Below are 12,230 nucleotides of genomic sequence, written 5' to 3'. Positions count from 1 at the left end.
GTGGCAACTCTGGGACACCTGAAGACATTAGCTAGGAATTATCAGTGGCTCTCTTCTTTCTTTTATACTCCATTGCACTTGTACAGCAAGTACCCCGTGTCTTTGCAAATAAAATCCATGGCAAGATAAAATCATGGGAGAAAAGGAATAGCTACTTGGTGCTTCTTAAACAAGAGGATGTCACTTTCATTTTACATGGCTCCTCAGACATTATGCAGCCAGCTCTACTTATGACACTGTATCCCCATAGATCTACATAGGTAACTCGCTCACATTCTTTAATCTTTGATCAAGAAAGGCTTTCACATTGAAGTCCTGAATAACCACCCATTTGAGAATCAAAACCCCTTCCAAACACACATTTTCATGTCCAGGAACTCATCCATTCACTTAATTTTTCTCAAGGGCATTTGTTCTCATCTAGCACACTGTATAGTTTATGTATTTATTTTTGCTCATGTGTTTCCTTTCACTTATAATAGCTCTGTGAATTAAGGGTTTAGTCAGTCCTATTAGTTTGAAAATAATCACACACCAATGGAATTTGGCTACCATGTGTAAAACATAGAGAAACCTCTATTAAATCTAGTTGAGAGACCAGAAGTGGTAGCTCTCACACCCTGAGACAATAGCAGAGCCTAAGAGGAAAAAGAAAGACTCCTCTTTTTTTTCCTGGCAAGGACTCAGCTAATGAAAATCTTTGGACTCTGTTTACTGCAGCCCTCCCAACTCCCTTTTCCCTTGAGGAAAAGTTTACCCTCCAATACGGGGACATACACATGGCTTGCCCCCATGGTTGCAGATGCTGAGTTGCAATTCTCTGCTGATTCTAAATAAGCCCATCTTCGCTAGACAAATATCTAGCTATCTCTTTGTTGTAAATCAACATTTTGGTGGCCCATGTGGGGACCATAGAAGACTCCTCATGGCTCCAGGGCTGGTGAGCAAGCAGGTTCTCTATTCACAAATGAACTCATTGTGGCTCACTGCCTATGGGATTCCCTGGTGGCTCAGTTGGGAAAGAATCTGCTTGCAATGTGGAAGAAGTGTTAGAAGTGAAGTCGCTCAGTCGTGTCCGACTCTTTGTGACCCCATGGACTGTAGCCTACCAGGCTCCTCCATCCATGGCATTTTCCAGGCAAGAATACTGGAGTGGGTTGCCATTTCCTTCTCCAGGAGATCTTTCCAACCCAGGGATCGAACCCAGGTCTCCTGCTTGTAGGCAGACACTTTTACCGTCTGAGCCACCAGGGAATTCAGAAGACCCAAGTTAAACCCCTGGGTGGGGAAGATCCCTCAGAGAAGGAAATGGCACCCTACTCCGGTATTCTTGCCTAGAAAATCCTATGGACAGAGGAGCCTGGTGGGCTACAGTACATGGGGCCACTTCCTTTTGTTAACTGCTCCTCACATAACTCTTTCACATCGCAGTAACTTTAATCCAGCCACTCTTCTCCCCTCTGTCAACAACAATGTCCTTCACAACTGCTTAACACTGACAAAATACCTCCTGACTCCTCATGACAACTTATAGGAAATTCTATTGGGCATCTCTGATTTCTCATGGTTCACTGATGATTTTATTTAAAAGATAACAATGGCAAATATTCTGTTCAATATGCTATTACAACTTCTTTTAATGTTGTTGAGGCAACATCTTTACCTATAGCTACTTTGGCCTAGGCTGGAATATATACTCTTACATGTGCTTTTACTTTAGCCAAGGACAATATTTCCAATATTCACACTGATAGTGGATATGCTTTCAGAGTAGCTCATGGTTTTGACATGACATGTTGTGAAAGCAATATGGTTTCCTTATCTCCAGTGTAAACAGAATTTAAAATGGTCCCTATGTTTAGGAATTACTGAACCCAATATTTGTACCTGCTATTTTAGCTCTTATTACAATTACAGGGCATTCTAAATTTGACTCTCTGTAAGCTAAGGGAAATCACCTTGTTGATATTGCTGTAAGAAATGCTGCCCTTAAGGGGATCAATAATAGACAAATCTCTTTCATGCTCCAAAGGAATATTTTCCCAAACAATGAAAATGAAAACACAACCAAGAGAGGTCCAAATATTGAACCTCAGAAAAGGGGGATAAAAAAAAAAACGATTAAAAATTCAACAGCTATTGTTTGATAAAAAGAGAAATCTCTGGTTTTGACTAACTAACCACCTGGTCCTACCAGAAATTCTAAAAGTCCCACTCTTCACCACTACACATACATTAAACCATTGGTCTGCTAACAAAATGAGAGCCTTCATGAATCAATCTTGGTGGGGAAACATTAATAAAGCCACAAAAAGAGCCTACTCACTTGTTCCACTTGTCCAAATACAAACAGGGAAGCCTGTTTGTACTGGTTCTAGATATTTTAAATTGCCTAATGAACCGTTTAATTTCTGGCAAATGGTTTTCATACAGCTCCATCTATCTAATGGATATAAATACCTTTAATCATGGTCTCTGTGTTTTCACTCTCTAAAATCTTCCCTTGCAGAAAGGCTACTGATTCTTCTGTGGCTAAAGTTGTGTTGGAAAAGATTATCCGTACCTAGAAAACTTCTCTTGACCTTTATAGTGATCAAGCAACCCATTTTACTGGCCATGTGCTTTGAAAAGTCTGTGCTATATGGCTGGTTTTACAGAACTTTCACAGTGCTGATCACTTTCAATGCTTTGGTTTAATTGAACAAACTAATGACATTGAAAAAAAAAATTGAAAGTGAAGGTTGCTCAGTCATGTCCTATTCTTTGCAACTCCATGGACTGCAGCCTGCCAGGCTCCTCTGTCCATGCAACTCTCCAGGCAACAATACTGGAGTGGGTTGCCCTTCTATCCTCCAGGGGATCTTCCTGACACAGGGATTGAACCCAGGTCTCCTGCATTGCAGGCAGATTCTTTACCATCTGAGTCACCAAGGACGCCAACTAATGGCATTATTAAGACTCAATTGGCAAAATGTGTAGAAGCCCTCAAACACTGTGGACAAAAGCATTGGCATTGGTCCTTCTAAATCTCAGACACACCTGTCTTGGAACTCATTAACTTTCATCATTTGAGACAGTAACAGGATGTTTAATGTACTTGATTCCTGTTTTCTTTTTACACACAAATGATAAAAGGAGAGATTCTCCAATATTGCAAAGGTCTAATTGTATCTATTAAAAATAACCATGTTCTGATAGAACAATCTTTTCACAGTGCACCCTTGGAAGATGAAGACGTTGAGCATCACATTTTGCAGTCTGGAAAGTTTGTCTATTGGAAAAGACACCTCCAGAAGAACTCTCTTCAACCTTGCTGGAAAGGGCCCTATCGGTATTGCTAACCAACCCTTGTGGCTAGAAATACTACTAACCAAACTCCAAGAAAATGACTCTTGGGTTCTGTGATATACCTAAAAAAAATTTCAGACCTTTACTGGACCTGCACATCATCTGGAGAGCTGAAAGTAAAGATTTTCTAGCATTGGACCAGACAGCATCTGATGAGGCAGCTTTCCTGATATATCTGGGCCAGTTCTATTAGGAGATTCTTACCAAACCTTTGATGATGACAACACTTCAGATGATCTCCAGTGTCTCTGATCTTGATAATGTATGGACTTTACAATAAAAACTAATGCAAAAGAGTTCTCCCTCCAGTCCTCTTTGTTACTCAAATGTGACCTTAATAGGTTTACAATATGTGTATTTTCCCTCTGACATGATACACTATACCCAGAAAATATCTTTACTGACATTTAGAAACAAAAAACTGCTAAAAGTAGAAAATGTGACTCTGGATCAGCAATGCTTTCAGAGAAAGATCAAGATCAATACAGGGAAATGTAAGAAAATGAATTAACAGAAGCTTCAACTAACTAGAGTTGGGAGATGGGGAGCTCTCATGCCCTCTAATAACGATAGAGCACAACAGGAAGCAGAAAGCCTCCACTCAAGGACTCAGCCAATGAAAATCCAAGGACTTTTTTTCTGTAGCCCTCCAAACTTCCTTTCCCCTCTATTAAAATGTTCTTTTTTTTCTTGGATGTGGGAACCTGTATGGGGCTCACCATGCTTACAGACCTGGAATTGCGATTCTCTGAAGATCCTTAATAAACCTATCTTTGCTATGAAAATGGCTGGCAGTCTATCTGTTTCAGTCAATATATATTTTTTATAGGGCAGCTTGATACTTAAAGTCACTTTGTGTTTAACTTGTAATAATACCATCAATTGTGAAGGAGAAAACCCCAAGAAAAACTTTATGTCTACTTACTCACTGTGTGTGTGTGCTTAGTCAGTCAGTCGTGTTCAACTCTTTCTTTACAAGCCCATGGACTGTAGCCCTCCAGGTTTCTCTGTTCATGGAGATTCTCCAGGCAAGAATACTGGAATGGGTTGCCATGCCCTCCTCCAGGGGGATTTTTCCCAACCCAGGGGTTGAACTCAGGTCTCTCATATTGCAGGTAGATTCTTTACCATTTGAGCCACCAGGGAAGCTTACTCACTAGGTTCAGTTATACAGAATTGAGTAGTAAGCCCAAGTCAGACTGATATTAGAGCAATTCAGGTGGAGAGTAGACCTGGTTCCTGTATCTCAGGTTATCTCAAGAAGGAACTGAAAAGAATTGTGTCTCTTCTGGTATTTAGAACAGATATTTAAAGAAAAGGCAATTTTTTTACTGAGAAGATAAAAGTACAATCTAAGTATCTAAACTACAAACTATATTAGATGCCTATAGTGTTTGTATGCATATATGCATTCATACATATATATGTCTTACCCAAGTTACAGAGGAAAATTTATTTTGTTTGCATTTTTTAAATGAATGTCAATTTCTGCTATCTCATTTTTTCTGTGATTTTTAATTCTGTTGTCATAATCAGATCGTTAGAGAGAAATGAATGAATGAAAGCAAAACACTACTGCATTATAATCGTGTTGGGAGAGTGATAACAAACAAAAGTATGGAATGGTGCACCATGTTAGAAATTACAAAAAGATTTATGACATTACATAATAAACCTATAGTCTACTAACTTTTTAACTTCTTTAATTAAAAATTAAAATCAGAATTGAAGTTTTCTTCGTTGACTGAAGAACAAAGGCAGAGAACGTTGTAGTGCCTTTGGAAAAGTACAAAAGGTAGTAGCACAAATAGAGAAATTCAAAAGTTTTTAGCAAAGTGATAGTGAGCATCTTGTTAAGTCACCACAAATAAGACAAGGAAAACGGAAATAGGAAGGGGAGGATCACTTTGATTCATTGGCTCAATGTGTATTTACTGAACATGTAGTTTATGTTAGATACTCTTCTGTTTGGAACATAGCAATGAACAAGAAAGAAAAAGACCCCACCCTTAGCTATCAAGCAGTGTACTGAAAAAGGTGAAAGTGATTATTAGGGGAAAGCAACATTTGGAAGGAGAGTTGAAAGAAGCTAAATACACAGTACATGCATGGCAAGAAATCTGCTGAACAAAACAAATTACACAATACTTCCAGAATGACTTACTGCCTTGGGGAAATACAAAACAGAACACAAAGAAGAAGGAAAAATCACTGAAAACTGCAATCATAACAACTATGAGAAAAATGGCACTGGAAAAGAGAAACTCAGTAAAAATACTGTGATAGAATCAATCCCATGCAGCGCACAAATTAGATTCCCCAAGAAGCCAGGCAGGAAAAGCCAAATGTAGACAAAGTGAATGATAGGCTGGGATCAATCATCCATTTTATGCAGCAGACCTCCCTTTGATGATTGAAATCAGTATTATGTCTATATGTAAGTATGTATACACATATAGATACATAAATACATATACATTTGTATATATTTTATACACACACACACACATATACATACTGCAGTCAAGGAAAAATATGACCCTTTAACTGCATGGCAATTAAATGTTCCCAAGAAATTTTACAAAAAATAATTTGCACTTTTCTCTAAAGTTTCATTTAAATGTATGTATAGCCCAGTTGGTAAAGAATCTGCCTGCAATGCAGGTTTGATTTCTGGTTTGGGAAGATCCCCTGGAGAAGGGATAGGCTACCCACTCCAGTATTCCTGGGCTTTCCTTGTGGCTCAGCTGGCAAAGAATCTGCCTGCAATGCGGGAGACCTGGCTTTGATCTCTGGGTTGGGAAGATCCCCTGGAGAAGGGAAAGGCTACCCACTCCAGTATTCTGGCCTGGAGAATTCCATGGACTCTATACTCCATGAGTCACAAAGAGTTGGACACAACTGAGAAACTTTCACTTTATATATAACCTGCATTTATCATACAGAATGATACACATTGCCCCCAAAATACAGTTGTCTTCCAAAAAGCAACAGCTGCTTTGAAAATTGAACATACATTGTATATTAAGGTGCTTTCTTCTTCCTTTTGTGGTTCCATATACTTTGGAAATACAAATATCATTATTAAATTCAGATTCATATTTAACTTAATCTGGTCATAGCATATAAACTTTCACCAAAAAAGTACAGATATCTGTCAGGAGCTCAGCTGATCTGGAGAGAGATTTGAGCTGCCAGAGAAGTCAATTTAAGCAATCATGAGTGAAAATGAAAGTCACACTGAAGCCTCCAATCACAGCAAAAGTAAAGTAAAATGTTAAAACCAGAAAAGGCACCAGCTCCCCACTGTTTCATTTCTCTCACTGAAGAGCACACCATTGAAAGGCCTGATGGATTAGCACATAGGTGGATCATCTCATGTGTGTCTTATTTTGTTGAGGGAAACCAAAACAAAAAGTCCTATTAGTTTTCTGGACCCAGGGGTAGGGGTAGGTGTAGAGAGGAGAAAGGTTATGAGCACAGAAAGTTTAGGGCACTGAGTCTGACCAAGAAGTGTTTCACATTTTACCCCTTCTTTCCTCATAAGGAGGCCTTGGCAGAAACAGCTGAGAAAGATCTCTACCAAAGGCCCCTGTTAAAGAAATCTAGGTGTAAATGTGTCTAGTCTAGGAATACAAAAACACATGAGAGGATGACCTTCTGGAAGGACCTGAGTCATTGACTGAAGCTCTTTTCAGAGACTGCAATGCATTGGTTGTGCACCAAATCTGGTGGGATGGAATTCAACCACAAGCCAGACTCTTCACTAGGACTAGGAATTTCCCAGGTGGCACAGTGGTAAAGAATCCGCCTTTCAATGCAGGAGATGCAAAAGACATAGGTTCCATCCTTGGGTTGGGAAGATTCTCTGGAGTAGGAAATGGCAACCCACTCCAGTATGCTTGCCTGCATAATCCCATAGACAGAGAAGCCTGGTGGGCTATAGTCCATGGAGTCCCAGAGTTGGACTCGACTGAGCACTCACACACATATACACAGACTCCACACTGCTCTTAAACTCAACACTAATTATGGGAAATTCAGAGTAAATGTCAGCAAAGACATGCTTAAAAATAAATAAGTAAACGTGTCTGGGAAGTTTCTATTTCTTAACAAATCAGGAAGTTGATATTTCATCCCCTGATTAGAAGAATGCTCCTCACATCTTTTAGTATGTAGAATATATATTTTGAGAAGCGAGGGATACAGAACTACTTCTCACAGTTCATTCAACTGCTTGTCATAGAAATCAAGAAATCTTTCTTGATTTCTAGCATATTTTTCACCCACCAACATACACCAAACTAATTTCATCTCTCACCTAGAAAGCTATTAAGCCAATGGACTGATGTCCCTGAATCCACCTCTAAACTAGTATCTGAGAAATGTAAATCTGATCAAGTCATTCTCCCATCTCCCCATGTGCTTAATTCCTGGGAGTAGCTTTCTATGGTTCTGAAAAAACTGTCCAAAGTCCTATAAGGTCCTACATGACATACCCACTGCCTAACTCTACAGAGTCATTTTTCAGAATTGTTCCTATAACTTCCAGATACACTGAAGTATTTTCAATTCCTCAGACACTGCAAGCTGCTGCTGGTCTCAGAGGCTCTGCATATGCTGTTACTCTCTTGCTGTCCAGCTCCCACACCAACTCAACTCAAATGAGATATTAGTTTATATCTTCTTCATCCTCTTTATCGCATATACCAACTTGCTCATTTTATTAATGACTGTCACTCAAGACACTGCAACATATTTCATGTAAGCCAGTAGGAAATATATAACTAAAAACTTGTTTTAAATAAAAATGAATCAAAGGACATCAATACAAAAAAATCAACAAAACGCAAAGGAAGACAACAAGAGACGAAAAGAGAGACAAAGGAACTACACTACTAAAAGAAAACAACTAATAAAATGGCAATAATAAGTTCTTCATGATCAATAATTACTTTAAATGTAAATGGACTAACAGAAACAGACTCACAGACCTACAGAATGAACATATGTTTACTGGGGGGAAGGGTGACAGGGGCAAGACAGACTGGGATTTGGGGATTGACATGTACACAGTGCTATATTTAAAATAGATAACCAGCAAGGGTCTATTGTAAAAAATAAAATAAATAGTTTAGGCTTTGCAGGAAATAAATACAAATGGACTAAACTCCTCTATCCAGTCATAAGGTGGCTAAATGGATAAAAAAGTAAGGTTCACCTATATGCTGCCAATAAACAACTCAATTTAGATCTAAGAACACACTGACTGAAAGTTAAGGGAAAAAAATATACTCCTTGCAAATGGTAACTAAAAACAAATAGGGATGGCTATAGTTGTATTAGAAACAAAAAGACTTTAAATCAAATACTGTTAGGTGAGACAAAGGAAAACACGTAATGATAAAAGGATATATCCACCAGGAAGATGTAACAAATATAACTGGCAATCAAAAACATCCAACAAGGAAAAGCTCAAGAACAAGTGGCTTCATTGATAAATATTTCCAAACCACATATTCAAAAGAGGTTAATACCCAAAATATATGTATGTGACTCTCTGCAATCCTTTGGACTGTAGCCTACCAGGCTTCTCTGTCCATGGGATTTTTCAGGCAAGAATATTGGTGTGGGTTGCCATTCCCTCCTCCAGGGGATCTTCCCCATCCAGTGATGGAACATGCACCTCCTGTGTCTCTTGTACTGCTGGCAGACATTTTTCCCGCTGAACCATCAGGGAAACTCTCAAATAGGTAAGAGACTCCTACAAATCAACACCTTAAAAACAACAAAAACCCAAAGTAATAACCTGATTCAAAAATGGGCTATTGATTTGAATAGACATTTTGGGGCTTCCCTGGTGGCTCAGATGGTAAAGCATCTGCCTGCAATGCAGGAGACCCAGGTTCAATCCCTGGGTCAGGAAGATTCCCTGGAGAAGGAAATGGCAACCCACTCCAGTACTGTTGCCTGGAAAAGTCCATGGACTGAGGAGCCTGGTAGTCTATAGTCCATGGGGTTGCAAAGAGTCAGACACAACTGAGCGACTTCACTTCACTTCACTTTTCAAAGAAGACATACAAATATCCAACAAGTATATGAAAAAGAATGGTCAAAGCCATTTCCATGTTAATTCAATGTCAAATCATTATGGAAATGAAAATAATACAATGAGATTTTACCTCACACCTTCAGGATGACTATTATTCCCCTTCATCATCACCAGAAAAGTAACATATAATAAGAAGTGGAGAAAATTGGACCATTTTCAAAACTGGTCTTGAGAATGCCAATAGTATAGTTTATATAGAGCACAGTATGGAGATTTTTCAAAAAATTAAAAATATAACTACTATTTGATCCAGCAATCTCACTTCTGGGTATTTATGCAAAATAGTTGAAATCAGGACATCTAGGAAATGTTAAACCCACTCCAGTACTCTTGCCTGGAAAATCCCATGGACGGAGGAGCCTGACAGGCTGCAGTCCATGGGGTCGCGAAGAGTTGGACACGACTGAGCGACTTCACTTTCACTTTCCACTTTCATGCATTGGAGAAGGAAATGGCAACCCACTCCAGTGTTCTTGCTTGGAGAATCCCAGGGATGGTGGAGCCTGATGGGCTGCCGTCTATGGGGTCGCACAGAGTCGGACACGACTGAAGCGACTTAGCAGCAGCAGGAAATGTTAGTTAGCACTCCTATGTTCACTGCAGCACTATTCACAACAGACAGGATGTGGAAACAACTGGAATGTCCATCAACATATGAGTGAATAAGAAAATGTGGTATGTACATACTATGGAATATTATTCAACTTTAAAAAAAAAATGAGGAAATTTTGAAGTGTGAGAAAACATGGATGAACCCTGAAAATATTATGCTAAGTAAAATAAGTCAGCTATTGAAAGACAAATATTGCATGATTTCAGTTATATGAAATATCTAAAACAGCCAAATTCATGGAATCAAAGAATGGAATAGCAGTTGCCAGGAGCTACGGTGAGGGAGAGTTCTGGAGGTACTAATCAAGGGTCATAAAGTTTCAGTTAAGCAAGATGAATAAACTCTGGATATCTGATGTACAACACTATCAGTTCAGTTTAGTCGCTCAGTCGTGTCTGACTCTTAGCAACCCCATGAATCGCAGCACACCAGGCCTCCTTGTCCATTACTAACTCCCTAAGTCCACCCAAACCCCATGTCCATCGAGTCGGTGATACCATCCAGCCATCTCATCATCTTTCATCCCCTTCTCCTCCTGCCCTCAATCTTTCCCAGCATCGGTGTCTTTTCCAGTGAGTCAACTCTTCGCATGAGGTGGCCAAAGTATTGGAGTTTCAGCTTCAACATCAGTCCTTCCAATGAACACCCAGGACTGATCTCCTTTAGGATGGACTGATTGGATCTTCTTGCAGTCCAAGGGACTCTCAAGTCTTCTCCAACACCACAGTTCAAAAGCATCAATTCTGGGGCGCTCAGCTTTCTTTATACTACAACTCTCACATCCATACATGACTACTGGAAAAACCATAGCTTTGACTAGATGGACCTTTGTTGGCAAAGTAATGTCTCTGCTTTTTTAACATGCTATCTAGGTTGGTCATAACTTTGCTTCCAAGGAGTAAGCGTCTTTTAATTTCATGGCTGCAGTCACCATCAGCAGTGATTTTGGAGCCCAGAAAAATAAAGTCAGCCACTGTTTCCACTGTTTCCCCATCTATCTGCCATGAAGTGACAGGACCGGATGCCATGATCTTAGTTTTCTGAATGTTGAGCTTTAAGCCAACCTTTTCACTCTCCTCTTTCACTTTCATCAAGAGGCTCTTTAGTTCTTCTTCACTTTCTGCCATAAGGGTGGTGTCATCTGCATATCTGAGGTTTTTGATATTTCTCCCAGCAATCTTGATTCCAGCTTGTGCTTCTTCCAGCCCAGCATTTCTCATGATGTACTCCGCATATAAGTTAAGTAAGCAGGGTGACGATATAGAGCCTTGACGTACTCCTTTTCCTATTTGGAACCAGTCTGTTGTGCTATGTCCATTTCTAACTGTTGCTTCCTGACCTGCATACAGGTTTCTCAAGAGGCAGGTCAGGTGGTCTGGCATTCCCATTTCTTTCAGAAGTTTCCACAGTTTATTGTGATCCACACAGTCAAAGGCTTTGGCATAGTCAATGAAGCAGAAATAGATGTTTTTTCCAGTACTCTCTTGCTTTTTCGATGATCCAGCAGATATTGGCAATTTGATCTCTGGTTCCTCTGCCTTTTCTAAAACCAGCTTGAACATCTGGAAGTTCACGGTTCATGTATTGCTAGTTATAGCCAATAATAGTGTATTAAACACAACATTTTCAGGGAGTAGAGGTAAAGTTAAGTGTTCTTAACACAAAAAGATAAAACAATAAAATAATCTAACCAGATAGCTGAGGAGATATAAATTTTTCTTCATAAACAGTTTCTGTAAATGATTTATGAATTAAATATTAATGGGGCATCAAAACACTTAAATGAAGGTGACTGCTTTGCCAATAATGCTTTCAAAGAAAAGACATTTCTCATGTGCTCATTTCCAATGTGTTCACAGTTTTCATAAAGCCAAATCTCAAAAACTTGAGTGTTGTATTTAATTTTTACAATATAATTATTTTGTAAAAACAGAAATCTGATCCAATTCAGCACTTATACGTGTGAAATGATATAATTTTATGCAACTTTTGGCTTGCTGACATGAGAATCTTTGGATAAACTACTGATTAAAAAAATAAGTAAAAAATCAAAAACCAAAAGACAAAAACACTAACCTTAAATTTTGCATTTAAATCCTTAAGATACATAGACCACACTTCTACTTGCACTTAAGAACCTCTGACTAAGGAATGCGG

At 39.1% G+C, this 12,230-nt stretch overlaps 1 non-coding gene across 1 annotated transcript; it reads left to right on the top strand.

Annotated features, from left to right (window-relative positions):
• Positions 1-9,202: 9,202 nt before the first annotated feature.
• Positions 9,203-9,275, top strand: TRNAC-GCA (transfer RNA cysteine (anticodon GCA)). Its single transcript has one exon. It is a non-coding gene; the product is annotated as a tRNA-Cys (tRNA).
• Positions 9,276-12,230: the final 2,955 nt, after the last annotated feature.

This window comes from Giraffa tippelskirchi, chromosome 1, assembly GCF_054371585.1.
Source record: "Giraffa tippelskirchi isolate mGirTip1 chromosome 1, T2T-mGirTip1v1.2.pri, whole genome shotgun sequence".
NCBI classification, from domain to species: Eukaryota; Metazoa; Chordata; class Mammalia; order Artiodactyla; family Giraffidae; genus Giraffa; species Giraffa tippelskirchi.
The sequence above is the reverse complement of the archived record's forward strand: the minus strand, read 5'-3'. Positions and strand labels throughout refer to the sequence as shown.